Source organism: Armigeres subalbatus, chromosome 3 (genome assembly GCF_024139115.2).
Source record: "Armigeres subalbatus isolate Guangzhou_Male chromosome 3, GZ_Asu_2, whole genome shotgun sequence".
Classification (NCBI taxonomy): Eukaryota; Metazoa; Arthropoda; class Insecta; order Diptera; family Culicidae; genus Armigeres; species Armigeres subalbatus.
The window spans coordinates 182,666,795-182,673,213 of NC_085141.1; the positions used below are offsets into that span (position 1 = coordinate 182,666,795).

Below are 6,419 nucleotides of genomic sequence, written 5' to 3' on the forward strand. Positions count from 1 at the left end.
CTTCCAATGGCGGATCGAATATCTCTCCAGCGATCTTCAAGAGACGCTGCGCCTAGCTGCTCTTCCGTTGGGAGTGGTTCTTCCAGCTGCTGCGCGTAGTCTTGTGATGTACACCGTCGAGAGTTTTGAGCGCAGACATACTGCAACGAGGTAGTGGTCGGATTCAATATTCGCACTGCGGTAAGTGCGGAGGTTCGTGATGTCGGAGAAGAATTTGCCGTCTATTAGAACGTGGTTGATTTGGTTTTTCCGTTACTTGATTAGGGGATTTCCATGTGGCCTTGCGGAAATTCTTGCGGGAGAAGAAAGTGCTTCTATTGTGCTAAGTGCGACTACCATTCTGTGGGAGGCTGCAAAGTTTATGCATCGTTGGCCGTTGTCGTTCGATACGGTATCTAGACTATCCGGTCCGATGACCGGTCTATACCGGTCTATACCGGACGATGGGCTTGGCGACAATGGAAACGGTTTAGCTGGTCGGGGATGCAGTCCTGCCTCCCTCATTGGAGGTGGCCCCTAACCCAGCACTTCCTGGTCAACCCAGGATGTCTGTTGAGCAGATAAAAAAAAAACCGGTCTATACATTTCCTCCCTTTCTACCTGAGCGTTCATGTCACCGATGACGATTTTGACATGTTATGTCAGGTCTGTTTAGCGTCCGACCTAACACCAGGACTTGGGCTTTTGCGCTTTGAGCGTCACACGGTCGCATTGGCGGAGCCTACTTGCGGATACATGCAGCTTTTTCTAGAAGTTTAACAGAGCCCATTGTCAAACCCCTCCACATCCTAGGCAAGCACCACAACTCGAAGATGGCCTGGGGAGGGATCGTCAAGCCCTTGGATATAGAGTCTGAAACAGTAATATTACTAACTGTAATAAACCAGTTGAATCGGTAGATAAAGTACTTGAAAATTTCGATGGGTGGATAGGCCCGGGGCTTCAAAAATTATATATTCTAAATCCGATCTCTTCTACATATTTGGACATATTATGGGACCACCAGGAATTGTTGGGCCCTTTCCGACTAAGTCCGCCCCTGCGTGGATGCTGTAGACTGTTTAGAAACCAAAAGCACACAGACAAATAGTTGGTAAATGGAACTGCATGTAGTGCTCCATGAAAGTTTCGATGCATTCTATAAATAACCTACATTTAATAACCGCGATGTAATTTTTTCGAATATTTTGTGTCAAATTTAGAAAATATTTAGCTTTTTTTGGTCAGAAAATTTTGGTTACACAAATGGACTATGTTAGAAACGCTTTTTCTTGAAAAATCACCTAGCTATTGGATCAGTTGAATTCGCATTGGAGGTGTATAGAAATGTAGATCCTGTTGTCGAGAAGAGATTGCAAATATGTTGCGATGGCCAGAAAACCCGGAAAAAGTGAAAACATTACCATGATGAATAAGTTTTTTTTTAATAATATCAACTTGTGTTTGTTTCCATTCTATCTCCCACTGTCCGGCAGTGCTTTTATGGAAGAAACATGTCTACATCTAGGGGAACTGTTCCATTTTCCATCTCACTGAACATATATTCATCTAATCGCGAAACAAAGAAATACGGCACCAATTTCGTCGCTTCTTTTTGCTAACATGCGTGCTTACTGCTGAAAAAAATCACAAAAATTATAAACAAACCAAATACCTTTTCATTGCTTTGTTTTTCGTGAGACCAATATCGGAGCTATGAGATGAAGTCCAGGAGCAGTAACCCTATTTATTGATATTCATAGATGGAAACATTTTTAGTCATGGAGGTAGAAGATGATAGCTCTATTGTGCATCCAAAGACCCTATAACGATAAGCTCAGACCACATCTTGAGGTAATTTTCAACACAGTAAGCCCCACATAAATACACTCAGATATCAAATGGATATAAGCAAGTATTTACACTTCCAAGAACAACAATTTATACCAATGATATTTATCAAAGACGTATATTCCTGATCCTATCGCGTTTTTAGTAAAACAGTTGTATATATTACAATCATGGAACGGACTCACCATATCTACAGTTGGATACATTTTTGATATATGTATTACAAATATAAGTGTATAATTTACAATAATTTTTAAAAGTTTATTGGCGTCAGATTTGTATAGTTTTCAGTGGAAACACAATAATACCAATACATTTTATATACATACACATACATGTCTTGCCCGTTTGACTCTATTATGAAAGTAATTATACAAACAATAAAAAGGCATTAAAAAAGCATGTTTTCTGAAAACGAATGAAATGTAATTTTAAAAAGAGATATTATTGATACTTAACGAACTCCACAAATCGTATGTTCATTCATTTCATTTATTTAGTTTACATCTAAACATCTGAATCAACAATTTGACGTCACAATACACGGTTCGAGGCCGCATCTCTCCATCCTCGGATTCGCTCGCCAAGTCGTTTTGCACCTTGTCTGCCCATCTCGCTCGCTGCGCTCCACATCGTCTCGTACCTGCCGGATCGGAAGCGAACACCATCTTTGCAGGGTTGCTGTCCGGCATTCTTGCAACATGTCCTGCCCCATGTATTTGGAATAGCAAAACTAGGATGGAAAACTTGCACTGTTATCGGATATACCGGAAAATGCTTCTACCGCCGATTCCGAGTTCTCCGTTGAATGTGACGGAGATACTACAGGATTCACTGTTGCTTGTGGGACCATTCCATGTAGAAGTACCGAACTAAATTGGTATCCTCCAGATCTCTTTGAGCACATTTCCTGCTAAAGCTCCTTTTTTGTGGCACTGCAGCAGAGAACCATTCCAAATAATTTCAGAATTTTTTCTTGGCACTTTTTTTAACCTTCACATCGTGATCACCGTTAATTTATCCTCTTCATATTCTTAGAGCTTCGAACTTAGAATGTTAGAACTTTGCTATCCATTTGAGCAAATGTTTGATGAACCCAAATACTTTTACTGCTAAAAAATGCCATAATTGAATAAGTTTTTGACGGGACGAATTCATTTCCACGTCTATCAGCTACCACAGTTATTTAAATTTTTCAACGTATTCTAATAATATCAACGTAGCTCAAAAATCAAATGATTTTGGTGTTTGGTTTATGTTATGTTATTCAGAATCCTAATTATACACAAACACCGATAAAAAAAAAAATGCAAAAAAATATATATATAAGTGAAGGTGCTTTTCAGAGCACCTTACTGCGAATTTCAAATGCCTTGAATTCCCCTTCGAAAACATTATTTTGAGTTTCAGCATCAATGCTTGGTAAATTAGTATAATGACTATATGCAATGGATTTATTTGAGTACAAATTTGAAGAAACTACTTGAAAAAGTGTTGTGCAAAAGCCTCTAATCCATGTGAAGGAAAACATCAATTCTCAACATTATGAGAAACAAGACAAGGTAATAAATTATACGTAACCAAAACACGGCAAAAAAATCGAAATATTTAAAAACTAGGTGTGCGTATAATTTCAACCCATTACGTTGTATAATACTCGAAATTGTGTAGGGTAGCGTAATAACCTGGGTAATAACCATAGAAAATAAGCATTTGAAAGCCTACAAGCAGAAGAATGCAAAACTAAATTTGTGTAATTAGTTATAGTAATAAAAAGTGCGATTAGTTTATTGTAATCTAGGCTTTCCAAATAAAATGACGGCAATTCTGAGAGCACAACTATCCAATCGTACACACTATATTGAGAATCAGAAACATAAACTTCCGCACCCAACAAAGGTCCATGGCACACCGCATGATGGAGCTTCTGAAAAACAAACATTTCCATTGCGATACATTCCACACGTAGGTATGCATAGGATTCTACCATAGATATCCTACAAACCGAGGAAGAGAAGCATCATCACCGCCGCTGGATAAAGCAAAGTAACCACTCTTTGGATGTGGGGCTAAACATTCCACCGTTATGGCTAAACAGTGGGAATGATATTGGACCAAAGGAACATATACCTACATACCGATAACGCAACAGCGACGACGACGACAACGGTGACAGGATCCGCTCCCCAGGTCGTCTGCATGCATGTTTGTTCATATGTTTGGTTTGTGGTTTTAACTTGCCGAGAACTCTGATTGAAAATATGCGAGTTTTCCTTGTCTAGTACCGCATTGTTGGAAGTATGGGAGCGTGGAAGTATGCATTATGTGGAATGTAGGCGATTGCAAAGATTATTGAAATGGTGCACATTAATGCGGTTTTTGCATCATCTGATATGTAAGATGGCGGTGTACTTGGTATGTTGACGACATCATTTTGTAAGATTGACTTATGTTCTATTTTGATTTCTGATGGTTAGTGAAGGTTGATAGTGAAGGTGTCATAATAGCAAACATAGTCTAACTATATATTTTAGGCAAAAATTTAACAGACCCATCCCGGATAAAAAATATCATAGAAAAAACATAAATTTTGCTGCTACAACACCATTTAGTACATAATAATTACCATTGATTATAATGCAAATTTTACAATAAAATTGCATTAGAATTTATGGTTTTGCACGATAAAATGAATGGTAAATGGGACTTTTACATTAAAAAATAGGGGTTGTTATGTATCTTTACAATAAAAAATTCGATTTTTTTTTCATACAAAATTTAGAGCAAAACAATTGATTTTACGGTTAATCAATGGGATGATTTCTATGGATGAAACAATAGAAAACAATGTGTTTTAAATGTTATGCTTCACTTTTTTTATTCTTTTACCATAGACGTACAACAAGTTTTAAAATAAAATTCACTTCAGTATTACAATAGAAATACAATACAATTGAGTATTTTACAATTTATTTTACTAACAGAGAAAAAATCACATTTGTTGTGAAATGCAAAAAAAATGATTCACTTTACAATAATACATCATTGCACTTTGTAATATTGAATCGATATTACAAAGTTCGATGATATTTTTTAATGGTGAAAATCATTTATTGCATCTCACAATAAATGTAAATTTTCCCTGTTAATAAAAAAAATGTAAAACAAATTGTAATGTTAAATTTATATAAATTAAAATTACTCAGTCCATACTTGTCTCGATAGTTGTAGCATTGACGAATTCGTCAATGGTTGTAGAGTCCAAAATATGCACGATTTCTAGCCACGATGTGTCTCCGTATGTCTTGTACTCATGCTGCTGGCGTTGAATTGGTCCACCAAAAGACGATGTAACCGTGGAAGAGGTACCTCATGTGAAATTTACGTCTAGGCATTCATCACGCTCTTGGTCGGAGCTACATCCAGTTCGCTATAATTCAATTCTCTGCGTCGATTTCATCTGGGAACCTCTGGGCAGTTTCAAATAAGAGTCCGCTTGAATCGCTTGGCTTTCAAGATGTTGGATAGAACATTTACTTGAAAGACAGATTTTTTTTGTGCAGATAAGGAGTCTTGTCATGATACTTTGCCAATCGGTTGACCAACCCCCAGCTCTGAGCATCCGTGTAAACTCTGAAACGGTAAGAGAATTACACATATAATACACTGTTTCTAACGAATTGAATGTGAAATAATTCGATCAACCGATTCGTAAATCGTCGTAAATCAGACTAACCAAAGTTTGCGTAATTCACTGCCATCCCTGTCGCAATTCAATAAAAAAATATTCATAACAGACTCACTTAGGATCAATCCGCCTGAATCCAGTCGAGCCACCGGTTAGCCAAATCCGAATCCAAATCAACTGAAACCAGCCGGCTCATCCACTCCGAAAGATAATTTGTTATTGTTGTTTCCAAACAGAGCTCAATAGCTGAAAATAGATTAAGTTGTTAACAAAAACGTTCTCACCTGCTTCGGTGGTAAAAATTAAGAACCCTCCGAAAGAGATTTGAAATATTTCCCTGGCATCAAAATCATCCGGTACATATTATATATGATGATAACACTCAATACTCACCATTATTATGGATAACGCGGCCAATGATCCGTCGCTGGCTCCCTACCACAACAAAAAACACACTTTATACAACATTCCATTTTTTTTACAAATCATAAACAAACTGTACACGCTCAAATAAATTCACTCTTTCTCCGAGTAAAATGAAAGCAAAAGTTTTAGTTATTTTTTATTTAAAAAAAATACAAACTATTCTTAACATGAACATTTGAAGACCCGCAATAAAAAAATATAGGGAAAAATTGGAATAACTTTTTTTTTATTTAATAATAAAAGCTATTGTTATTTTATTGTTGCCCATTGTTTTTTCATCAATATAATGAATCAATAAAATATTCTAAAATTGTGTTATTTTTTCCTTCATGAAGGATTTTTTGATCTCTCAGATAGAATATGTTTATAATTTGTTTAGTTTTTGAATACGCAATACAAAACATAAGCGAACAATAAAAATATAATAGGATGTATCGGTAACATTAAAATTTACTGTGCTTGTAAAGTAAGTACA

The 6,419-nt window shown here is 36.6% G+C and overlaps 1 long non-coding RNA gene across 1 annotated transcript; it reads right to left on the reverse strand.

Annotated features, from left to right (window-relative positions):
* Window positions 1-4,790: 4,790 nt before the first annotated feature.
* On the reverse strand, window positions 4,791-5,980 carry LOC134224812 (uncharacterized). The gene is made up of 3 exons (XR_009983072.1): window positions 5,912-5,980; window positions 5,634-5,764; window positions 4,791-5,463 (listed from the first exon to the last, which is right to left on the reverse strand). It is a non-coding gene; the product is annotated as an uncharacterized LOC134224812 (long non-coding RNA).
* Between the last annotated feature and the right edge of the window lie 439 nt (window positions 5,981-6,419).